The following is a 26,468-nucleotide window of genomic DNA, read 5'->3' on the forward strand; positions in this document are numbered from 1 at the left end:
CCTTCCAACACGTTTTGATCTTTAGGAAAGCCACAAGGGCTCCACTATACAAGCTAGAAGCAAACCATGCATCCTGGTTACATTTGACAAAGGCGTTACATTTGGAAAGCTTCGCTCCAATTACAGGTGCACGGAGCACACAGCAAAGCAGGAGACTGAAGTTAACCTCCGCGCCTTGGCAAGTGCTCCCTTGAGCCAAAATGCCTTCTGTTCTTCGCAGACGGGGCTGAGAAATCCACTATGTTCGCCGCCAGAGATCAGCGGCCCCACTATATCGCCTCGCCACGAATAATCAGGCGACAGCGCGTTCTCGGCCGCTGGTTGGTTGCCCCGATGCCCGCGCTACGGCGCCACCTACGAAGCCGTCGGCTCGCGGGAGGACGGCATTCGCGGCGCGCGTTGCACGGCGGCGCTGGCATCGGCGCACCACCCTCTTCCAATCCGGCTTCCTTTTTGGCCGCGTTGTTTCAAGCTGCCAGCGCGCAGAGAGCGGAGACCCCGGAGCTTCTTCACATCATCGGCGGCCCGCCACAGCCGGATCCCCTCTCGGGCTTTCTTCTCCGCCCTCTCTCTCTCTCTCTCTCTCTCTCCTCTCTTCCGTCGCGAGGAACTCGTTCTTTGCCTCGCTCGCACCGACTACACCGGTGGTGTCCACTGCGTCGTCCGAACGGAGAACGCTGTCAGGAGCGCGCTTTTGAAAACGCCGCCGCTCCCAGCCCTCGAACAGCCGCTATATTCGAGCACGCTGTTCGCGAGTAACGACCCGTGTTGTTTCAGCGGTGTGACGGCGACGACTATCTGGATCTCGGCACAGAACGATGTGCTGCCACGGCGGTGCCGGAGTCTTGTGACATCGCCGCAGTTCCTCCGGCCGCATCCGATGCTGCCTGCGCTTCGCGTTGTCTGTGCTGCGGTCGCCGGCTGTCAGTGACTGGTTTATCTCTCCGCCACCGCCCGAGACGTTGATAAGAGACCCGGGGATTAACGCTGACAAGCCGCCAGCTGCCAGGTAAGCTGCGTGGCATGTATATTTGTGCGAGTGCGCGCATGTTTATTATCAGCAACTACCAACTGTATGATCTTACGTTCTGGGTTATCCTGAATAAATCTTCATAAGCCGGCGCTATCTAGTACAAGCAGCAAATTTTGAGAACGTAGTGCTGAACCAGATTTTTAAGGACAATGAGATGAACAGATCGGGACAACATACTGCGGCGAGGGTTGGGTCGGAGGTGGGGAAGGGTATGTGCCGGTACCCTCCTTCCCTTTCTGAATCCTTGATTTGAATTAAGTCATCTCAAATAGCTTTTCAGCAAGCAATAAAAGCGAAAAAATATTTGTCGTTGCATTAAAAGCCGTTCACAGTTGACGCTACCGATACCCGCGGCTTTAGACTCGCTAGTCTTATTTTCAGGTTTGTTACAGCCATGCTGAAGTTGTACTGCAAAGAAATAAAATTGAAATGAAAAAGAACTGAATCACGCAGCAAGTTATAACAATAGCGAAACATAAAGCAACTTTTTGGACAACGAAATGATGAAACGGCCCAAATCTGACACGATAGAACTGTACGAGTAAGATATGGGACGCCTGATCATCATACAGCACTCACACTTGTGGCGTACAGAGGTTTTAAAATGCGAAGGCAGACTCGTGTCATGAATTGGGGTGCTGGTCATTTCTTTTTTTTTGTAGATGCTGCAATCAGCTGAATCATAATAAAGAATAAACTTCGTGTCTAGGCGCAGGAGCTGCATAAGGCGGGTCGAAGAAAAGGATCTGTCACCGAATACGTTTGCTAACTGAGGATAAGAAATTGGCTAAACCTGAACCACCAAGATTTCTCAGGTTAAAAATTCGCTGGTTAGTGTAAATGAATAGTGTAGGAAATTAAGCACCAGTTTTAATGAATTAAAAAAGAAAGAAATCAAGAAAGCGTACAAGAAAAAGTGATTTTCAAGGAATAGGATCAGAAGGGATAGCTTTGGAATGTGTGAAAGACGATGAAAGTACACCGAGCAGCAAGGACTGTATGAGGCTGGCAGTGACGCAGTGACATGACACTGAGAGTTCGGCAGATTTGTGACAAATTTTCGTCCTGAGAACAATATTAAATCAAATCAATTCAAATCAATTTATTTAGCATTTCTTTCAATACAGAAATAAATGCAAGGATAAGAACAAAAAGCTGCTTCTCGAGCAGCTTGACAACGGTTCTTACCCCTTGTTTTCTCTTGGCAACGGATAACAGCAGAAATAATACAAAGCTGCGATTAAAATTGTACGAAGATAAGAGCATGCAGTATACATAGAAACTGTAAACACAAAATATATAGTAAACACAAAATACATAATATACATAGTAATTCCAAACAAAAATGCTGCATATTAGTAAAAAGTAATAATACCGGTTCAATGTAACTGATAGACATGGATTCAATAAGACGAATACTAATACTTAATCACCAATATTTTGCACACTGAAGAACATCTATTATTGGTGGGTCAGTTGTTGGTAACGATAATCATGAGCCGCAGAATTCAAGACCATTTAACACCGTGCTCTGAACAGCCCGCTGACACGCCGGTCCGTACCAATTGCTTTCGAAAGATACGCTATAAAAACACCCGCTTAAGGGCAACACTACATATGATTGCTTCTGAGGATATCTTAGCGCTAGCAAAAAACAAAAAAAGCAAATTTTCAGCTTCCGCTCTCTTCGATTCGTCACACCAATAATTTTGGCGGAAATAAATGTGCGGCTTTAAGTGAGATTTCTTGAGTCAAGAATTTTGTTAATTATTTATAGAAACAGTAGCTCGGTTTGTGCTGGATGGAGCCACAAAACAAACGGCCTTAAGAAAGTAACATGAAAGTTTTGATACACTGTTTTTACAGCGTGCCCCTTTTCGTCGCAATGATGAAAAGAAGTAAAAATAGACACTACTAGCATCGTACATTTATTCGTCAGTGACCTAAGCTGCGACAGTCGTAGTTTGTTCAAAGCACCACTTTTTTACACGTGTACTGGCCGTGTTAGAGGTTCTTCCTAGGTTAAATTTAATTTGCACCTCGTAAAATTTCAGCTACAGCGCACATGCTCATTCTTAAGGCGGAAAGAAAACAATGACCGAACAAAATTTAAAACTCCGTAATTCTACAATTCTGAACGCATTTAGAAATCTCTACCAAATTGGGTTTCTTACAACCTGTGACACTGCGTTGCTGCTTTTAAATGCAAACCGTTTCGCTCAACTAGCTCAGACGATCATTTGCTTAAAAGTTGGCGGGAAGCTCTCTTACGAAGCAAAACAGAAAACATATTCAAGGCAATTTTAGGCACAAGCGCGACTAAGTGCATCTATTTTTCACCCTTGGAAGATTCACAGTAGCGAAGGTGTACTACATAACTTCTCCGATTTCTTTAATAGTCTCCAGAGAAAAGAAACCTTTTCAGAAAGTGCGCAAGCAATTCACGGACCAACCGGTGCTGCTGGAATTTGATTACGCATTTTACGTCACTGTAAAAATTTATAAAATCAATAAGAGAGAAGCTCTTGCCCTCTCCCTGCTCGAAAAGGTGACAGCAGTAGTTGCGTAACCTCCATAACATCTTCATAAGGTCATCAACTCACAGGTTCATCTGGACCTATGGAGGGGACCTTAATTGAGACATTCCCTAGGAGGTCCGGATATTTATGGTTGACCTCCACTTACAGGCAACAGTGTCACTTGGCAGAGCATAAACGCTATACTTTTCGGTTGTTACGTAACATGGCGATATTAGCGCCTATTTACCCTTTAGAAAGTCCCTCATACAGGATTAGTTGTATAAACGCCTGAATGGTTTTGAGACGATGCGTTTCACTAACATTTTAGGTTTGTTGACTGCAAAAAACCGCTCAGGTTTGCTATTACTACCTTTACTGCCCAGATCTTGCTGATCCTACCAACCTACAGGGCTCATTCTTTAAGCGAATATCGTTAAACATTGTTCTCGTCTCTATCCTGCAGTTGAACTGTAGAAAAGGAAGAAAAAAAAAAGAGATGGTCTAGGCAGTTGAGGGCGTCTGTTTATGCAAAAGTGTATCACGGTTTTTTTTTTCTTTTGCGCGTTGTCTAAGCAAGACAAGCCGTATGATGGGCAGTTTTTCATCTTTCAAGTACTTCGCAAACGTTGTCCCTGAATTGAGAGACCGCCCCTTCTTATTTCTCAGGAAGACGTATCCCTCGCCAGTCCGTCACGTATCCCTTACAACCATGCTTCGCAGTTTCTGTCAACAGCATCATACGAGATTACTCGGTATAATCTCGCCTCTCTCAGCTCGGTTCTCGAAGCTTGAAGGCAGAATAAAAAAGAAAACACACGAGAAGATTAAAAAAAAATTACAACATACAGGACACAGCTTTTCGCTGTTCAGCAACAAGTGCCGTAATTTCGCAGCTACATTTCTTGTCCACAACATTAGTGGAAGTCTGGAACAAGAAGATAATTAATGTAGACGAAATATGTTAGTAGGCGTAACATTTTCACACAGCACTGTTCTATTTTTGTAGCGTTACTTTGTGACTGCTACGTGCAGCTGTTTTCTTTCCTTCTGAATTTCGCGTGGGTCACGTTATCTGTTTGGTTTATGGAGTCCCTAATTCTTCCGCTAACACACCATATTGATAACGGGTTGTTTTCTTTGAGAAGTCATTATCTTCACATCTTTACTATGAAAAGCAACGGGAAGAAAATTTCGGTTTGTGTTTTATGAAATGAATTATGTGTGCTATAACTGTTTCGCTCACCAGTGTTAGAGGATGACATTTAAAGGTTGACCCTACAGCTTTTAAAAGCACTGACGCTAGTCGTGCGGATGTGGTAGGTGGCGCGACGGAGTGGGACCCCTGGCCTTTGGGCTCCACCAACGATGGCTCTTTCAGGGATGCTTAGGCCATTTTGGTGACGCGAGAAAAAAAAATGAAAGAGATGAAGTGAAAGGGTTAAGTTGCAAAAGCCAGACAGTGTTGTAACAAATCAGCCTAAGGGAGAGCACGGCCATTATATAACGTCTGGATGGGGGCCCGATCTCACGCAAGCAGACAAGAGAGCTTTCGACTGGCCGTGCAACGTGGTATCTTCGCCAGACGCGGTGACCCTCAAAGTGCTTTCTTTTTTTCTTTCTGTGGCACAAAATTTTGTGGCACCGGTCCGGAAGCATGTTTTGGCTGCAGAATAGTAGAAAAGTGTTCTGGAAGAAAAAAAAATCTTACTTCACAAGAACTTGGCTGTTAGAAAGGAGAAAAGTAGTAAAGAAAGAATGACGGCAAGCGCACCACCGAAAATAAAGAAAACATTTGGCATTCACTGAGGAATAGCCAAACCATTTCTTTATACTTTTAGCGAAATTGTTGATCGAATAGTTTCTGGCTGATGTGATAGTTTCTTTTTAGCTTTTTGGGCCGTGTTCTTGGGATTACGGTTTTCATCCGGTTTCATTGAGTAGAAAATGCGCTGAAGATATTGAACTCTGTGCACGCTTTCAGAGCTTTTATTTGACATAAGCGCACGGCAATATGTGGTTTCGAAAAGATGCAGTTACCTTTAATGCGAAGCCAGTACTCTTTGCGTGCAAACCAGAGGGGGAGGGGGGGGGTTACAATGTTCGTCGTTCCTCGCTGCTATGGGGATGAACAACTCCAAACGAGCATATATCCTGTACAAGCACATTGTGATTGTCCTCTGCCTATTACTCTCGTTAGAAACAACTAAGGTTAAATTATACGTTAGGTGAGTGAGTATAGGTGAATATATACACACGCGCCGCAGCGGTCGCTCAGTGCTTATGGCGCTCTGCTGCTGACCCGAAAGGTGCGGGTTCGATCCCTGCCCCCGAATTTCGATCGAAGCGAAATTCTAGACTCCTGTGCATTGTGCGATGTCAGCGCACGTTGAAGAACCTCAGGTGGTCGAAATTTCTGGAGCCCTTCACTGCTGCGTCCGTCATAGCCTCAGTCACTTTGGGACGATAAAAAGAATTATATATATATATATATAGTTTAAATCAGTAGCATCAAGGCCGAACGTCAGCACTGATGACTAGTGAATAAACTTTAGGTGCTCTTCTAAAGTATCTAGGTGATACAATGTCGCCTCGGTGTGTGTGCGTGCGCGTATGTATGAGCTTATATATATATATATATATATATATATATATATATATATATATATACACGCGCACGCACACACACCGAGGCGACATTGTATCACCTAGATACTTTAGAAGAGCACCTAGAGTTTATTCACTAGTCATCAGTGCTGACGTTCGGCCTTGGTGCTACTGATTTAAACTCGCCTCGGTAACTGGAATCCAACGCTCGCAGTATGATCTTTCTCGTTCATTACAGAATTTCCCGTTACGCAGTAGGGAGAAGCTCAGCCGTGGCAAGTATCCAGCCGTGGTCCATTCAATACAGCCACCCGGCAGGAGGCCGTATGAAGTCGTGAGAGGGACCGCTTGCACGAAGACCGACTATTTAAAAACCACTAAGCATTCCCTCCGCTCCCTATCGTTCACTTTCACTTTATAATTGTGGATACTAAGATAATCTCTGAAAAGCTAGAGCTTCACGTAGCGGCTATAGAAGCAGAGCGAAAAGTTCGGGCGGAGTTTGCTAGCCAGTCCCTTTTAACGATGGGAGCGTAATGAGGACAAGACACAAGCAGAGTAAAACCGCTATTGGCCTTATTTCCCATGACCAGGTCAGTCGCTTTCCCGCAATTGATTAGTTAATGCAGAAAAGACCGCTTTACAGGCGAAGCACGTGCGCCCGACATGGTTGGCGGCCACGCTGCCGCGACAGGCTGCTCTCTTGTCTGTCGCAGCAGACTTTCCTCTTTTTTCTTTGTTCAGTTACTACGATAAGTTGTGCTACTTTCTACCTGTGTTGGCGAGTGTACTGTGCGCAGACACGGTGATGACCTCCGTTATTGGGGCCAGAGCGAGGTAGAGGATCATGCGCTGCGCATAATAGGATGACACGAAAGCAACGAAAACATACCGGTAGTGTTACGGCGGACACTTTTAGAAACTACACTGCGAAATAGCCCCTCGAAAAACACACAGTAAGAGGTGTTAATTTTACCCGACTGCGTAAGGGTCCCCTTTTGCAGAAAAGGCGGGGTTGGTGTGGTTGTTGTTGTAACCGAAAAATCCAGATTAGTTCAAAAAGGAGACTACGTCAAACGTGGAGTGGCGGATTTGAAAAGTGGATCAAACATTAGAAAACTGGTGATTAGAAGCTCTAAACATGAGTCAAGCGGCATTATAACATGTACAGTCTCTGTCAAAAGTAACCAGACTCTATGGTTTGCTTCTCATTCGTATAGTAGAGCCCTTACGGCTTCCCTAAAGATCAAAACGTTCTTTGAAGTTGAGAACAGGGGTTCTCCTTACCATATATAGATTTAGAACTTGAGGGCTGGCATAATAGCTTTAGTATACGACTGCGAAGAAAAACGTGCAGCCTGGTTACTTTTGACAAAGACTGTGCATATGTATATAAACTACATGAATTGCGCAAAAGGAAAAATTGGGGTTGTCGAGAATCAAACCCCTGACCTTTGGGTTGCGAGTCAGACACGACACCGATAGGCCACGTACTCACGTTCGTACGGTTTGTTTTTAAAGCGGGGCTTTATATGCATATCGTGAGGCCTTTCACAAAATGATTTCGATTGTGAAAGAAGAAACAGTGTCCTGTCGTCGTGAGCAAGACGAACCGCGGTCGCGTCATATTCTTGAAGGCGGAGCCTATGTCCAGTAAGCGGATAGTAAGCGGAGCGTAAGTTCAGTAAATCCCCTTTGTGTAAGGAGGACATTTCATGGCCGCTGTCAGCTATTCTATTCAAAAGTAACAGAAGCAGATAATATTACAGCATTTGCACGTGCAGTTAGTTCTTGGGGTAGGTATATTGTGCAGTTTAGTCCGACACAGTCGGTACGTTGGTAGGACGGTTATAAGTTCCACCTGATTAGATAAAAAGGAATTGTTCTGTTTCATTTCTTGTTTGTAACGTTGGACTAGGCGAGAGTCGTACAGATGAAGAATGTTTATTACTTTAGCGATGTTGAAGAGCTGTTTTGAGGGGAAGTCAGAGGGGCGAATAAAGACTACTTGAAGAGCTTTTCTTTCTGGACGGTGAATCATGTGGAGGTTAGTGGATGTTGACGTGCCCCTTATAAGGTGGCAACAATTTTTGATGGGACATGAATAGAGATTTAAATAGGAGTAGTTCGGCTGAAACCGAAGGGATATGACGATGCCGGTACAACAGGCGCCAATGATGGGGGAAGCTTTTAAGGCAACAAGGGTTATGTGTGCGTCCCAGATCAGCTTGCTTGTGAAACAGACTCCAAGTGTTTTAAACGTACTCGCGATTGTCCAAGTCATGTTTATTACCTGGCATTTCGGTGAAAAAACATAGCTTTTGTTTTCTTCACATTTATTTTTAGTGCATTAAAATAACTTCTACGGGCAAACAGTAAGAGTGTATCTTTCACTTTATTGATCCTTTTGTCAGTGTCACCTCCACCAAACAGTAGCGTTGCGTCATCGGCATATATGATGAAGTAGTATCATTGGCAATGTTTACAATGTCATTACTGTAAAAATTGAATAAGAAAGGCCCTAAGAGACTCCGGTGCGGTACTGCGCATGCAGTATACAGCATGATTTAAGAAAATCCATTGACCTCTAAATAATGGCGACGCTGTGGCAAACATGAACGTATGTGTTAAGCAAACAAGGGAAGGGGAATGAGGGGCTCGTTATAAATATGAGAGAAGCCAAGCATGAACGTATGTGTCTTAGATAAATTCCACGAACTCCATACTTTGGGACTTTTGCTAGGAGAACGTCATGTTTTCTAGAGTCAAATGCTCGTGAAAAGTCAACAAAAAGGGCCAGTACTCTAGCGGTCTTCGAGGTTAAGCGGAAAAAAACTTTTTGGGCTAGAAGCGCAGTTTCAGTTGAAGGGTTTTTTTAAGGCGGTGCTATGAAAGTGTGATAATAATGTGCCTCTCAGAAAAAGCAGAGAGGTGTGCGTGTATCACTTTTGAAGGCCCTTGGAAAACACAGGCAACAGAGAAATCTGTCTGTAATTTAATATATTCTTTAATAAGGGAGTAATTACTCATTGACTCATTACTCATTAATGAGTCATTAATTAATCATTAATTACTCCCTTTAATAAGGGAGTAATTACTCATTCTTTCTGTAAGTCACCCCTTTCGAATATTGGAACTACCTTCGCGATTCGCATCTTGGAGGGGGAAATGCCGGAGGGTAGGCAAAAACTGAATGTGTCGATTGAATATGACTGGTGCAGCTATACTGATAACATACTTGACCGGTACCGTCTGTATACCATCTGCTCCAAAGAAAGAATTAGAATAAAGATTATGAAAGGTAGTAATAATTTCTTCTGGCATCACCGGACCAGGAAATACGCTAGAGGTAGTGCTAAAATCAGTAAACTGCACAGCATCCACCCCAGACGATGGTTGGGAATCAACTAGGAAGGATTCATTTACAGAGTTCTCCAGTTCCTGGCCACTAAGTTCAGCCCTTCATACATGCAGCTTGTCAGGGAATTTCATTCCATTTCCAGGACTTAGAACATTAGAAAGCTTCTTCCAAAGTACCTCACTGAGACCATTATGGTTCTCAAAAACGTTAGTGTAATACCCTGTTTCCACTGCCCTGATGTCTGAGTTCAGTTTGTTCCTGTAGGCTTTGAAGTTGGCCAGGAGGTAAGGGTTGTTTGGTCTGACAAATGACACGTACAACTTGGATTCAACTTGGATTCTGTTAACTAACAAGGAACTCATCTCTGGCTCATTAAAGCGCGTGCGTCGGGAACCTTCAGGTTAGGGAAAACAGTATATGTGTAGGGTTATGAATGTGCAAACGAATGCAACGTATGGAGCATTCATGTCGTTTACAGAGTACAACTCATCATACGACTCGTTAGTAACAGCTCTGCGAAACTTGTCGAGGTTAGATGGTTTAAAGTCTGGATAGCTGTAAATTAAAGATGTCGCGTCGGAAGCATAGAAACAAGTTTACGTAAACACATTTATCTGCCCATATGATCCCTTAATTGGCAGCATAAAACGCCTGATTTTATAAGGGACAACTCCGAATTGGTAATATAAAGAGCAAGAAGTGTTTCTGACTTCATACATACCTTGGTAAGCTCATTAATTGCAGTCTGGCATCCGTGAGAATATAGCAGTATTTCAATTTCATGTGACAACTTACTTTCATTTAACGTGTTAAACGATGTCAGTGCATGTTAAAGAACCCCAGGTGGTCGAAATTTCCGGAGCCCTTCACTACGGCGTCTCTCATAGCCTTAGTCGCTTTGGGACGTTAAACCCCATAAAACCAAAACTAAAACCAAACCTTAACAGCCCCCCCCCCCCCCCCCCCCCCCCCCCCGCGCCAAACAAATTAACAGTGCAATTGTTAGCAGTAACAAAATGCAAAAAAATGTTCTATTAACGTTAGAAAGGCACATGCATCACCACTTCGCGGTTTAAAGAACACAGAGATCACAAGATTGCTACTGTTAACTTTTAAAACCACCCATTAATTGAATGTAAGGTCAAATCATTGAGCATGTAATATTTGCTGCGGGTAGACAGAAGCACATACACTCCATCACCCTTACATTCGTCTAGGCAGTTGAAAAAGAAATGGTTCATGTAATGACAGAGCGAACACTTAGACATTGGTATAACAAATTTCTGGCAACATCAGCACATTAAAAATAAAGCCAAAACTCCCTAACAAACTAATATCCTCATAGTTGTTACGAAAAACACGGGCATTAAGGTGAAAATATTTTAGAGAAGCATGGTTAAGGTATGGTGCACTTTAAGTCGCTGGGAAGTAACTGCGCCAGAATAGTTGTATGAACTGAGTTAAAACTAAATACGGCACACTAAGTGGCAGTCTATTTATGCAGTTCTGACTCATGCTTGATGTGTGGAGTAGTGCACTGCACGGGCTCGGGCCGGCCCGAAAGCCCGGGCCGGGCCGGGACATGATCTGTTTTGCCGGGCCTGGGCCGGGCCCGGGCCTGAAGTTGCGGGCCCGGGCCGGGCTCGGGCTTAAAGCTGCGGACGCGAGTTGGGCTTGGGTCCGTACAGAAACGGCTGGTGTCCGACTATTCATTCACTATTGCAGAGTGAAGTACACAACTACGACATTGGAGCAGCGACACGGATAAGGTATGGGTTATAGTATGCGCTGAGAAAAAAACTAAACTTCATTCATTTACTTATTTATTTCCTTATTTCCACGCCGTGGTGGCTTAGTGGCCAAGGCGCTTGATTACTGAGCCGGGGAACCAGGGTTTGCTCCTATCCTCAGCGGCCGCATTTCTGTTTAGGCGGCAAGCATGACAGCCATGTACTTTGTAGTATCATTGCTCGTTGAGGAAACCCTGGTGTTCGAAATGATCCGGAGCCCTTTGCTTCGGTATCTCTCACAGCCTGACTCCCCTTGGGCCCTTAAGCCCCAAAAACATAGCTTTAATTTTATAGCTATATTTTTCTAATGTGAGAAAATTCACAAACTAAAACGCGTTTGGTTTTCTTTTGATGAGCTGACCGGAACGTCTCGTAAATGAAATAGCCACAAAAGCTCGCGAGAGTTTGTAAATATTGTCACGACCAGAGGAGCCGCGAAGGTAGGCGTCGGCAAGAACCCAAGACTGGGAGCGGGAGCCTTCTTTTAATTCTAGAGCCAGCTTCCACGACACCAAACAGAACAAGCGCGCCGCGAGAGTCCACCGCCGCTTCGTCGTCGTCTTCGATTCAGCGCGGAGGCCGCGCGGCGCGTTAGGCGCGTGGCATTATTCCCCCCCCCCCCCCCCCCCCCCCCGCGAAAGGAAACATCGTCTCGATGTGGAATGGGGTATGTACAGTGAGAGGAGGAGGAGCAAAAACAAGAAGAATAGGGGTGAGGTGAACTATACAACTTGCGCTAAATGAAATGCGGCTAGAGTCAAGGTCACACGTGGGGTAAGGGGAAAAAGGTAAGAAACACAGCGTGAACGCAGCGCTCAGTCACGCGAAAAGTACGGCTTTAAGCGCACTACATGCACAATTTCAGGCCGTTGACGCTGAGGGCCGACGATCACAGTTCCATGGGGTACAACTTCGTAGTTGACGCTGTTCAAACGGCGCAGGACTCTGTACGGGCCAAAGTACCTATTTATAAACTTTTCGCACAATCCCTTGCGGCGCACGGGTGTCCACACCCACACGTGGTCGCCGGGCTCGTAGTGCACGTCCCTGTGCCGACGGTTATAGTGTCGGGCATCGGCGGATTGCTGGTCCTTGATGTGCAAGCGGGCCAGCTGACGGGCCTGCTCTGCTTGCTCCACGAAGTGGCCAGCTTCAGGGGGAAGCTCTGTGTCGCCGTACGGCAGCATGGCGTCTAGCATCATGCGGACCTCTCTGCCATACACGAGACGAAACGGGGTGAACTGGGTGGTTTCCTGCGTCGCGGTATTATATGCGAAGGTGACGTACGGCAAGACCTCATCCCAGGTTTTGTGTTCAACGTCGACGTACATCGAGATCATGTCCGCCAATGTTTTGTTGAGCCGTTCCGTTAGACCATTGGTTTGGGGATGATACGCTGTTGTTGGTCGATGAGCAGTATGGCTAAGCGCTAAGATGTCACGTAGTAGTCGGGCTGTAAACGCCTTGCCTCGGTCAGTAATGATGGCCGATGGGGCGCCGTGTCTAAGCACGATGTCGTGCATAAAGAAGTGGGCAACTTCGGCGGCAGTACCTCGCGCAAGGGCCTTCGTTTCAGCGTAGCGGGTCAAGTAGTCTGTGGCGACTACGATCCACTTGTGGCCGGTAGACGAGAGAGGAAATGGCCCCAGAAGGTCCATGCCGACTTTGTCGAATGGTATTTGTGGCGGCTCGATGCACTGAAGCAGTCCAGGAGGCTTGGGCGCGGGTTTTTTTCGCCGCTGGCATTGCCGGCATGTCCGGACATAATGCTTGACACTTGAAGTTAGGTTGGGCCAGTAATAGTTCTGCCGGATTCGGGATAAGGTGCGGGTAACTCCAAGGTGGCCGGAAGTCGGTTCATCATGGCAGGCAAGGAGGACTTCATCCCGCAGATCAGACGGTATGACGAGCAGGTAAGTTGTCGGACTTGAAGTAGAGTTCTTTTTATAAAGCACCCCTCTCCGCAGGCAAAACGACGATAGTCCACGAGCTAGGTATCGTGGTATTTCAGGGCAACCACCTTCGAGATGTTCGATGAGCAGACGGAGCTCAGTGTCGGCACGCTGTCTGGAAACGAGCTCAGATGTGCTGACCGCTCCAAGGAAGCTATCATCGTCGGTGGTGTCTTGCGGAGGAGGTTCGACGGGAGCGCGTGACAAGGTATCAGCGTCGGTGTGTTTCCGGCCTGACTTGTAGGTGACGGTGAAATCGAATTCCTGCAGGCGTAATGCCCAACGTGCTAGGCGGCCGCAAGGGTCCTTTAAATTTTTCAGCCAGCACAGCGAGTGGTGGTCGGTGACGATACAAAACGGTCTGCCATAGAGGTATGGGCGGAACTTGGCGGCGGCCCAGACTACCGCTAAACATTCTTTTTCCGTGGTAGAGTAGTTCAACTCAGCACGCGACAGTGCGCGGCTGGCGTAGGCAATTACTTTGTCGACACCGTTTTGCCGCTGAACTAGAACGGCGCCAAGACCGACGTTGCTCGCATCCGTGTGCACCTCCGTGTCGGCATCTTCGTCGAAATGTGCCAGGATGGGCGGTGATTGGAGTAGGCGTCGTAACTCGTCGAAGGCAGTCTGTTGTTCGTTGCCCCAGGAAAATGACGTGTCATCACGGGTTAGGAGCGTCAGAGGGCTGGCGAGCTGGGCGAAGTTTCTAATGAAGCGGCGATAATAGGAGCACAGGCCCAGAAAACGTCGGACTGCTTTTTTGTGGCAGGGGACCGGAAAGGCAGCAACGGCAGCAAGCTTCTCTGGGTCAGCGCGGATTCCGTCAGCACTAATGACGTGCCCGAGGAACTTCAATTCGGTGAACCCAAAGTGGCATTTTTCTGGTTTGAGGGAGAGGTTGGCGGATCGAACGGCTTTGAGGACAGTCCTGAGGCGGTGCAGATGTTCCGTGAACGTTGCGGAAAAAATGATGACATCGTCAAGATAAACAAGACAGGTCTGCCACTTCAAACCGGTGAGAACGGTGTCCATCATTCTTTGGAACGTGGCAGGAGCACAGCAGAGCCCGAAAGGGAGGACGCGAAATTCATACAGCCCGTCCGGTGTAATGAAGGCGGTTTTCTCACGGTCCCTCTCATCAACTTCTATCTGCCAATAACCACTTCTGAGGTCGACCGAAGAGAAGTACTTGGCTTGACGAAGTCGGTCGAGGGAGTCGTCGATACGCGGGAGCGGGTACACGTCTTTCTTGGTCACACTGTTCAGCTTCCTGTAGTCGACGCAGAACCGTAGTGTCCCGTCTTTCTTTTTCACGAGTACGACAGGAGACGACCACGGACTGCTTGACGGTTGGATGACGCCGTCTGTGAGCATCTCTTCGACCTGTGTTTGAATAGCATCTCGCTCACGAGGGGACACACGATAGGGCTGCTGATGGATGGGGCGGGCTCCTTCATGCGTGATAATGCGGTGTTTAACTATCGACGTTTGGCGCACTTTAGACGACGACGTGAAACACGCACCAAACTCCCGCAAGAGGTTCTGGAGTTGCCTCTTTTCAGTGGGTGGAAGGCCTGGATTTATGTCTACGCTGGTGACCGCTTCGGCGTCAGCTCCAGGTGTGTCCTCCGCACAAGCAAAGCATTCGGCCACTTCCTGAACATGGTCGACGTAAGCGATGGCTGTGCCACGGAACAGATGTCGATGCTCATTGCAGAAGTTGGTGACAAGGACCTCTGTACAACCGTCATGAAGGGATCCAAGGCCCCGAGCCACCGCAACCCCCTTAGTGAGCACGAGGGAGACATTAGGCTCGACAACCCGGAGTCCCCTATGTGGCTCGTCGCAGGTAACTCTAGCGAGAATGCTGGCACGTGGTGGCACCGTAACGTTATCGTCGGCGACTCGCAGGGCGGACCGAGAACCCTGGTGCGCAGGTTCTTCTGTGGCCATTGCGGTAGAAAACGTCACCAAGCGGTTCGGCAGGTCTATGATAGCATCGTGCTCGCGAAGAAAGTCGATGCCAAGGATGACATCGCGAGAACATTCGCGGAGAACGAGAAAAGTGGCAACGAATGTGCAGCCTCGAACCGTAATCCGGGCCGCACACATGCGGAGTGGTGCGACAAGATGTCCGCCTGCCGTGCGTATGTCGGGGCCGTCCCAGGGTGTCGTCACTTTTTTCAGGGCCGTCGCAAGCCGTCCGCTAAGGATAGAGTAATCTGCGCCCGTATCGACCAACGCACTGACCTCCTTTGTGTCGACGAGAACAGGGATATCCAAGGAGACCCTGCCTTCAGCACGGCCCGTCGATGGCTGTTGTGGAGGACTCAGTCGGTGCGGCGGCGGAACCTGGTCGGCGACTGGGGTTGCGCTGTCGGGGCGAATCAAGCGGTGCGTTGGGGGAAACTCTTCGGTGATGCGGCGTTCGGCGTCGGGGCGATTGGGTCGGTGCGGCGGCGGAAGCGGGTCGGCGATCGGGGTTGCGGCATCGCGGCGATACGAAAGGCGCGTCGGGGAAAACTGTGCAGCGATGCGGCGTGCGACGTCGGGGCGATTCAGTTGCTGCGGCGGTGGAAGCTTTGCGTCGGAACGGCGTTCGGCGGCCTCGCCTCCAAAGGCCGCCGGAGCTAGTTTTCCCGACGAGGGCTCGAGGAACCACGTTGTCCTGGGGCGAAACGGGAGCCAGAGGGCGAAGACCGGCGTGGAGAGGGCGATCGCGACTCGCGGCGCGGAGGAGACGGTGAACTACGCTGGCGGGTGACATACTCAGCGATGTCTTGAGGGCGCTCGCCAGGGCGTGGACGGGGGCTGTCGATGGAAAAACCGCGTAGTCCCATTTCGCGATAGGGGCACCGCCGGTAGAGATGGCCGGCCTCACCACAGTGGTAGCAGAGCGGGCGCTGATCCGGAGTCCGCCAGAGGTCAGTCTTCCGCGGTGCCTGGCGCCGATCCGCCCAGTAAGGAGTCGGCTGGGCAGAGTGCACCGCGACCAATGGTGCGGTGTAAGGCGAAGGCCCAGGAGGTGGGGCCGCGCGGCGCACGACGTCCGCGTACGTGACTGGCTGGACAGGAGTCGGGTACGGCGCGGGATCGTATGGGGTCGGTTGCGGCGCCGGCACAGCTGCAGCGTCTTGTGCCCTGAGTGCCTGCCGGACTTCCTCGCGGATGACGCTGGTGACGGAATCGACGCGAGGGGCAAAGGTGGCTTGAAGGTGCTGCAGCTCCTCGCGGACCACGGAACGGATTAGTTCGCGAAGGGAGTCCGGATTCGGCCTGGGTTCATGGTCGAACCGGTCCAACGTTGATAGAGTCGAAGTTTGACGCAGTTGCCGGTCGTACTGATGGGATCTCTGCTGCAGCAATTTCTCCATGTGCACGGCGTCGGCCAGAAACTCCGCGACGGTGTTGGGCGGGTTCCGCACGAGGCCGGAAAAGAGCTGGTCTTTTACGCCGCGCATCAGGTGCCGCAGCTTTTTTTCTTCAGGCATGGCCGGATCGGCGCGATGGCAAAGACACGTCACATCCTCGACGTACATAACAACACCCTCATTGGGAAGCTGAATTCGAGAGGACAGTGTACGCTCTGCGCTCTCCCGGCGGTCGCTGTTGGCGTACGTACTCACGAGCTGACGTCGAAAGTCCGGCCACGTACAGAAAGTAGTCTCATGGTTTTCGAACCACGTTCGTGCGGAGTCTTCAAGGCTGAAGTACACGTTACGCAGCTTTGTAGCGTCGTCCCAGCAGTTAAAGGTCGCGACCCGTTCGTACTGAGCCAACCAGTCTTCGGCATCTTCAAACAGGTCACCGTGAAAGGGCTTAGGCGTGCGTGGAGTCTGAAGGGTGAGATAGGTGGGGCTGGCTGCAGGGACGGTTGTAGGCAGGGCGGGCAGTGGCGTCGCCATGAGTGGAATGGTAGTTGAAGGCGCGCTGACAACAGGGAGGGCCTCGGGGGACAGGCCTCGGATCCTCCGGCTGGCACGATGGACGGGGGTGGTCACAAGAGGCGGGCGCGTCGAGTCGTCCTCAGGAGTAGGGAGCATCGGTCGCACCTCCACCAGTGTCACGACCAGAGGAGCCGCGAAGGTAGGCGTCGGCAAGAACCCAAGACTGGGAGCGGGAGCCTTCTTTTAATTCTAGAGCCAGCTTCCACGACACCAAACAGAACAAGCGCGCCGCGAGAGTCCACCGCCGCTTCGTCGTCGTCTTCGATTCAGCGCGGAGGCCGCGCGGCGCGTTAGGCGCGTGGCAATATAATCGAATAAGCACATCTATCTCTCCTCGCTTCTTCAGCCTGGTTGTCATGACAAGGGTTTTGCCCTGTAAGTTATCACGTCGTTCGCACGTTATCTTCTGCTCCACCAGTAAGAGTAATATTCAACCGGTCTTAATTGGCCATTGATCATTCGTCAACCCAAAGTTTAGGACGCTTATAGTCTTCAAAACACACACCATGAAATACTCAGGTCTTTTAGCTTTTCGTTTCTGCCGAAAGGCGACCAGTTTGGCTACGATTTCAACCTGTGAGAACGCGTTCACTAAAAAAATGTCATCCCACTGCTTGCTAGGCAGCTTTAATGTTTATTCTCCCGGGCGGCAAAATATAACTGATTAAAATCATGGGGGAATGCAAAGTAGTCTATTACGCGCGTATGCAGCCCTTTTTATTTCGCTTTCGGAACTTCCGACTTTATCTTTGCGCACCTACACGAGATCACTGTCCAAAAGAGGGCCTGGCGAGCACTACTCTTAATGACATCAGTAAAACAATTATGTGGGTTGTTCTATTAAGGCGAAAGCCTTTAATGTCTCATCGTTGTAAGCAGCAGTTGTCGACAGAGAATGTCACGCTTTTCAGTTGGTCGAAACGGTCGTGACGTCACAGTGCGCCAATTTTAAACGGGGCCCAATTGTACTTTGGCTAGTAACCATGCAACCAATTGAAGGGACCATATAGCGATGCTCCAAGTAAGTGGGACTGAGCTTAGTTAATTTTTGTTTTGTTCACTCTTGTTCTTCGCTCGTTGTTGCTAGTAGTTTCTTCTTTCTTCTTAGTAGGTCCCGTTTCCCTGCTTCGCCCAATGAACCTCTCGATTCCGCCGGATTAACTGAGAACACTTACTTAATTAACACTTGATTGCAATAAAAAGGTACAGTACAGTTATAATGATGACAGCAGCATTGAAAAGAATAAATGAGCTGGGCCGCCCCTGGACTTAAGACAATCCGTCGTCCTAAGCGAGCATGCGGGAGGAAGTCCGTCTCCTACCCAGCTCCGACCTCAACTGCCCCCCGCTCAGAGCTCGCGGCCGTGGCTGGGCTGCTACAAAAGCATGTATTCGTTCAGCGCTCTCATATTACCAAGGACGCTTTCCCCCGGTGTCGGGGAATCCATGTACCGCGGATGGGGCTGGGGCGCCGGCGCGTCTGGGCCTTGGTCCGTCCCCGCGAAGAAGCGCAAATTTACGACCAGTGGCTGCGACATACGGCAAAGAAAAACAACGCAAACCCAGGCACCTAACAGATGTGCGAGGTGTGGTCTGTCGAAGGCGTCCGGAGCCCCGCACATGCGCGAAGCGGCGCCGCCTACGGGGACACACGACGCCTTACCTGTCGGTGCTAGAACGAGACCCAACTAAACCAGTTGCACGCTCAATGCTCCCTCCACGCAAAGTGCGAGTTCACCCGCGGAAACAAACATCTCAAATGCGGGTGATGAACGCGCGGTCCGTCCAGGGGGCCCGCTCCGCACGACAAACAACAGACAAACAAAAGGTCCGCCCCCGAAGGCACGCGGCACCGCGCCGACGCGGCTCGGGGGTACCGCTGTACGAAACAGAACTCGAAACAGCATACAAAAGACAAAAGTTTCCTCCCCGCCCGGGACGCCCGGCATCCCGGCGAAGCGGCTCGGGGCGTAACTGTATAAAAAAAACACAAGCAAAAGAAACGCGTACAAGCGGGTGCAAGCGACGACCTTACAACATCCATCCGGGTTAAAACGAACCCAACTTTCTACAAGCCAAACTGTGGTTTCAGAACCTTTGTCGGCCAGTTCCTTATCGGTCTAGTAGCAGTCTACTTGCTCAGAGTGAGCAGTGTACCTCAAGCGTTACTGTGAAACGGGCCGGGCCGGGCCCGGGCTGGGCTTCACTCCGGGATTCACGGGCCGGGCCGGGCTCGCTAGAGCGATAATTTAGCGGGCCTGGGCCGGGCCCGGGCTTGGAGCCGCGGGCCTGGGCCGGGCTCGGGCTTCAGGTCTCGGGCCCGGGCCGGGCCCGGGCCCCAGATTGAGGCCCGTGCAGTGCTCTAGTGTGGAGCATTAAAACCGTTATCTTTGCGCACCAGCAATTTGCCATTGATATGTAAAGCAAAGCCATATACAAAGCCATGTAATGGGGCCCAAGCGCCGTCAAGTGAATCAAAGTTCACTTTTTTGTCTCGGGTCCCTCATTTCTTACTGAAATGGAAATAAACTTCAAACTTAAAAATGGTAGCCATGAATAGCGCTCCAGTTCTTCGCCAGCCCAGTCTTTCCGAGTCAGATTTTCTGTCAGGACAAGTTTTCGGTAGGCTTCGTTGAACTTACCAAATGCGGTTCATCCATTCTTATCTCATAGACGGCGATTTGAAGCGAACAATGACTGTGGCATCACTCTTTTATGCTATGCTGCTCTAGCTGGTTTAAATCATCGTTTATCTAGACTGCTTAGCGTCCGAAACGTTATTCTCAAGATGCGTGACACGGTCTCCCAATCTGGCTATATCTTTTTCATTCTTGTCAACTTTAGGCAAAATGCTATCATGTTGGTTGCTCATATGTCGCAGGGTCTCTTCCATTTTTCATGACAGTCACCTTTATTTCCATGAGCTCGTCGAGCTTTTTGTCTATTCTAGCCATTGGACTGCTACATCCTGACCGGCTGTAGGGCCACCACCAAGCTTGTCTGCAGTAGTGCATGTTGTACAACGGAAGTTCTTACGAGCGGTTTCAGATCGCTGTTTAACGAGGAGCCCAAGCATTTATCGCTGTGATGGTCTTAAGAACACTCAGTACAGCACGCAAATACTTCTACGTTTCCCAGAAACTCAAGGCACGTAAGGCAAAGGTCAGCCGACGTTTGCCTTACGTGCCTATCTCTGTAAGGCATTTCTTTGTAGTACTACAGCACCTGTAGGATACCAAAAGTAAGTTGTGGCAGCAGCAGCAGCAGCAGAGAAGATGCGCACAAATAAGTGTTCAAGTATAGAAAGTAGGAACCAGCCTATAAAAGTAGAACAGCGAACTTGCATCCCAACAAATCTGCCGTTGAAACCATCTGGAGGGTGCTTACCGCGGAATGAGGAATTATCACGAGCGCGGAGTAATGACCTACCGGAGGATGGTTACAGTGGAAGGAGGAAGGTATGGCAAGAGCGTAGGAATGCGTAACCGGGGAGGGGTAGCCAAGAGAAAGACCCGGAGAGTGGGTATCGAGGAAGTTGGAGGGTATGGAGACAGCGTATATGCGTATCCGGAGTATGGTTATCGCGGGAACCATCTGGAGGTTGGTTACCGTGGAAGGAGTTGGCTATGGCGAGAACCGGGGAGGGGTAGCCAAGAGAAACACCCAGAGAGTAGGTATCGCAGAAGTAGGAGGTTATGGTGGCAGCATAATATGCGTAACCAGAGTATAGTTATCGCGGCAACCATACGGAGAATGGTAACCGTGGAAGGAATTGGCTATGGCGAGAGCGGACGAATGCGTAACCGGGGAGGGGTAGCCAAGCGAAACACCAGGAAAGTGGGTATCCTGGAAGTAGGAGCGTATGGTGACAGTGTAATATGCGTAACCGGAGTATGGTTATCGCGGGACCCAACCACAGAATGGTTAGCGTAGAAGGAGGGGTACGCCCAGACCGTAAGAAGGCGCAACCTTTCGGTGGTAGCGACGGGAACCACGTGGAAGGTAGTTATCCCGGATGGAGATGGTTACCGTGGAAGGACGAGGGTATGGCGGATTGAGGAGTGAGCAACCGGAGGGTGTGTGCTGCAGAAACCATCCGAGGAGTGGTTGCCGCGCAAGGAGGAGGAAGATTATGGCGAGAATGGAGAAATTTAGCACGGGCCATCTGCGGCTCCTGCTGGGAAACGCGCCGCCTGGGGAGAGGACGCGCTAGTCTAAGAATGAGTATGCGCGGGAAAGTAAAAAGAGCGCTCTATAACTGCAAGGATATGAAGTCGCTCTCATATTCTCTAGTGCAATATATCGCGAAGCATAAACACGTTAACGGCAGCCCTCTGGATCCCGCGTTATACATTGGTAACCATCCGGTGAGTGTTTTTGATGAGAAAGTTACCCATTGTATCGTAATGATTATTTCTTTTTCGCCTGCAGTCAAGAAGTTTCTGTTTTTATAATTGTTTGACGACTTTTTACAGCGATATTTACTGCGTCTTGATTATGTGGCAAACACCCATCTGGGGTCCAGCAAAGCGTTAACTTCCGAACTGCCTCTTATATGACGTCCCTCAGAGTGCTTGTTATATGTTGGAAGTTAGCTCTTGTGTTGTCTGCGTGCCTCCTAGTCCTGGTTTGTGAGTGTTATTACGTGATCTCAAGAAAGTGTAACAAAAACTTGCCAAGCAGTTCCTGCTGACTTTAATCTATCAAAGAGAAGAGTCTAAAATACAGTTGCAGCGTTCCTTTCCGAAACATTTCTATCTGCACCTATCGTGCATTTCGCATTAATACACAGAGTTGATATGAAAAAAAATGTGGGGCGGTCAATTAAATTGAAGCGGAGGAAGCGCAATAGCATGCTTCTGTCGCTCGCCAGTTTATTCAAGCTCTTATTATATTCCAATTTTGAGTTCGATGACTTTCACTGCCTAATCTAATCGAATTCGACTACACAACTACGCAAAATGTGTGACATTCATAGACCGCTGTGAGTCCTCACACCACGACCGGCGCAGTGGCGCCGCGGTTAAGCGCTGCACCACTGCCAACTGTGGCTGTGTGTCAAACGCAGCCACCGATGGGACTTGTGAGACCAAGGTTGCTCTTTTCGAGCTATACAAGAAGGAATAGCTCCTGAAAGCTTCATTTTTGCACAGCTAGTTCTTCCGGAGACAGTATATTTCGCGCTTAGGTCTGCTGTTGTCTTCATAGCCAGTTTCATTTTTGCTGGGTCACTATTCGTCCAGCTTCTGCCTCCTCTCTCTTAGAAGTTGAGAAGGGGAAGGGAGAGGGGCAGGAGGAGAGGGGTATGTTTTACGGGTGGCAGGCGGAAAGTGGCCAATCCCCCTAAACACCACCTAGCAGGTGGCGGCTTCAGACCGACGCCGACTCCCCCGGACATCTTTCGCCTACATGTCCCTCCTAATGCTAACACGTTAAGAACATTAATCATGACATGATTTGACATTTCGTACAAATGTTGGGATATATTTGCCGAAGGAAATACTCTGCTACATAAATGCGCAAGAGCAGTTGTCTTTTTGTACTTGAAAATGTGGGAGCATCGACTGCGTTCTCACACGTACAGGTTTTATTGGCATTTGTCTAGTTCCCCTTTTCGAGTGGCATCCATATTCCGTCAAAACGCTGGATACCAGTTTTGAAGCAGTGTTGTTCAGGCGTACTTTACCTCTGAACTTCAGCACATAGTACTCACCTGAAGGAGAAGCGGTGCCTCGAAAGTATTAGTAACGTCTATATGTACTCAAGTTTCCCGATGTCATTATATTATTGGTTGCCTGAAGCGCAGCTCTCAATCTCTGAAGTTACAAGGGCAGATGAGTATACCTTCTCTTCGCATTCTTCTGTTGCCAACTTCATGTGCGGTCGCGTACAACATAATATAGACTACTCTTCGGCGTTGAGTCTTTACTGGTGCATTACCTAGAGAAAATTAGCATGTGTTTAATACCTGTACAGGTTCCTCCTGTGCGCTCATGCGCGCTGGCAGCAAAAGTATTTCCGTTAAACAACACTACTATGAAGCTGAATCGCCGTAACACGGTCCATTTTATTCTGTCCGTGACCGTATACACGTTTGCGCTAATGTCATAACCCGGGAAGCCTCGCGCGTAGCAGCTTATTATCTATTTATCTTAGAGTTTTATTTTACCCCGCTTGTCTGCTATAATAAAGCTTCCTTCCAGTAAAGGTAACCCCGTCTTCTTAAATTCGAAGCACTTCTTTGGGAGAGTGCCACCATTTGCTTGAATGAACCTAAGCGGGGACGAATAGCCTGCACACAAGCGCGTCATTCAATTACGGCAGCAGTAACCACGGGAAGACTTTACAGCGAGCGCTTTAGCACTTTTTAACAGAATTCAGCCTCACTTACAAAGCGTAGCCCCGGCCGCCGCCTCTCTAGTCGTTTGTCTGAGCGCTGCCAGCCCCTGCCATCCTCCTTTGAGATTCACGTCGCCCGGTCCTGTCTTCCCATTCGTTCGCCCCGCGCCACTCTAGGGGGAGAAACACGCCTGCCGTCGTATTCGCGAATTGCTCCCAGGGTCGGCAGTGGCGAGATGGAGTCCGCGACACGGCGTCCATTCGCGTAAACGCCTGATTAGATTTGGTCCCGCCTCTCTCTGACAACTTTTACGGCCCCAGTCCCGGGCCCGGACGAGCTAACGGCAACAACGACGGGGGCGACGCTAGCTCCGACGCCAAGGCGCTGTTGTTGCTGCAGTGGCGTCGCCGGCAGAGGCGGCAGTCTCAACGGCAGCCGTGAGAACAGCGGCTGGGGCCAACACCGCTTGTCTCCCTAGTATTGTGCAACGTCATACAGCACATTCAAAATTACCTGCTCGCTGGGTGAGACATCCGTCGAAAATATTTTGATTTAGGTTATGACAGTGAAGCATTGTTGATGAAGGTATGGTAACATACGGTATGGTATGGTATCGTATGATATGGTACGGTACGCTATAGTAATGTATGGTTGGGTACGATAGGTGCGGTACGTTACAGTAGTGTACGGTATGGTATGGTATGGTATGGTATGGTATGGTATGGTATGGTATGGTATGGTATGGTATGGTATGGTATGGTATGGTATGGTATGGTATGGTATGGTATGGTATGGTATGGTATGGTATGGTATGGTATGGTATGGTATGGTATGGTATGGTGAATAAGCATCAAGAGACTCCACACCGGCTATGAGAATACTCTAGTGGAGAGCTCCGGATCCACTTCGACCTCATGTGGGTTCTTTATCGTGCACTGACATGGGTGTTTTTTGATGATAATGATATGTCGGGTGAGGGAAGATGGAACTAGGGATCGACTGAAGCCCTCTATTTCAGAGGCACATTTGTCCGTGTTGTGTAGAAAACTTACCACAATAACTTATTTCAGCGAATTAAAGTTGGATAAGTTATGAAGAAAATTTTCCTGAGGTAAGCGTACTTTTATAAGTGGTGTTCAGATTAATTCTTTTTCGGTGTCGACTGAACCGCGCATATCACGAAGATTCTCTTTCGACGCAGTGACGACGAGCTGCAGTGATGGTGGTGCTAGCTAATGCAGAACTGTATAAGCTAGGCCTGTCGAAATGGCACGTCTTGATTCACCGATTGCAGGAAAATTATTAAGGTTGCCCGAGGTGTACTCCCAAAAGTTTTTCATGGGTAAGCGAAACCACTCATTTACGTCGGAAGCGCTCGCGACATAGGTAGCGCCACGCTGCAGGCGGGCTTGGCGGAATAGTGTGCCTTCAGGCTGAACGCGTTCTCTGCACAGAAAACAAGCTTCCCTACCTGCGGACGCGCTGAACAGAAGTATCCTCGAATTAAGTTCAAATTTCTTGTTCTCTTCTCATTTTTTTTTCGCCCTATAAAAACCCTACCACTAAACTAACTTCCCGACTGCCACTCTTTTCTTCGCCTTGTTCGACGCTTACACACAAAGTGAGCCCTGCGGGGGGCGAGCGCCGTTTCACCGTCGTCGTCTTAGAGCGCCTCAGACGCATGAAGCGGCGGCCCGCTTGATTGCAGGCTGTTGTACAGCTCCCTCTTTTTTTTTTTTACAGCTGTAATGCGAATAGAACAGGAAGAAAAAAAGAAAAATAATAAAAGAAAGGCGACCGAAACTGCTCTTGAATCTCCCCTTTACAGCACGGCGGCGCTCCAGCGCTTAACAAGGTTTCGTGTTATTAGACTCTCGGCGGCGAGCGAAGATACAGGCGATCAGAATGTGTTGTTGCTGTCTTTTCTCCGCTGCACGGCCAAAAGGTTACGTACCCATAGTAGCTGGGACAACACCGACCGTGTCGCTTCATAAATACCGAATGTTTAAACGCAGGCAAGTGTTATGCTTGCCAGGCACGCGTGGACTCTGGTCGCTCTCCTCGCCTTGTTCTTATTTTTCGTTATTGTTTTCACTGCGAGGAAGAGAGGCCACACATAAAGTTCAAGTGAACTTGGCTGAGCCTTTGTCTGCTTTCGTTTCGTTAGGAGGATTCAGACGGAAAAATATTCCGCGTGACGTGCAGAGATACGTCACTGCGCTTTGTGGCTGTTGAAATCAGAGTTCTAGTGTTTGTTTGCGACGCTTCAGAATATTTGCTCACCATACAGCTGCTGCGATGTCATTTCGTGCTATAAGTACTGTAAAATGTTCTGAAGTGTCGAAACACATTCTGTGCGAGAGAAAACAACCCACGGAGCTCAAAAATGAATCGTTGAAACAATCAATGAAAGAACAAACGAAATGAATCGCTGAAAAAATGAACCGTTTAGACGGAAAAATATAAATAATTGAATATGCGTCAGCAAAGACCCGATGAGATATTGAACAAGCGCGCTGTAACATGTTTGTTTTGATTAGGTTGCTGGGTTGCAGAGAGATGCCGGAATTTTTGAGCCTCGGATGCTCCTTGTCATTTGAGGTTGTGCAAAAAGTGACTAAGGCACTGTACGTGTCAGTTTGTGGTGTGGAATACGCATCCTGTCTCCCTCCCTCCCTCACTCACTCACTCACTCACTCACTCACTCACTCACTCACTCACTCACTCACTCACTCACTCACTCACTCACTCACTCACTCACTCACTCACTCACTCACTCACTCACTCACTCACTCAATCAATCAATCAATCAATCAATCAATCAATCAATCAATAAATAAATAAATAAATAAATCAGTAACCTCCATCGTTGAAAACTTCTATTTCTACGCTCTACTTCAGTTCGGTGCCCTTTACATGTTG

The 26,468-nt window shown here is 48.7% G+C and overlaps 1 protein-coding gene across 1 annotated transcript in view; it reads left to right on the top strand.

Annotated features, from left to right (window-relative positions):
* Positions 1-493: 493 nt before the first annotated feature.
* LOC149359864 (metabotropic glutamate receptor 5-like) overlaps positions 494-26,468 on the top strand; it is a 469,646-nt gene continuing 443,671 nt past the window's right edge. The window contains exon 1 of the mRNA XM_089571977.1: positions 494-1,009. The gene's annotated coding sequence lies outside the window, so the exon portion shown is untranslated. The remainder of the gene's footprint in view (positions 1,010-26,468) is intronic.

This window comes from Amblyomma mixtum, chromosome 2, assembly GCF_055824585.1.
Source record: "Amblyomma mixtum isolate Tamu chromosome 2, ASM5582458v1, whole genome shotgun sequence".
NCBI lineage: Eukaryota > Metazoa > Arthropoda > Arachnida > Ixodida > Ixodidae > Amblyomma > Amblyomma mixtum.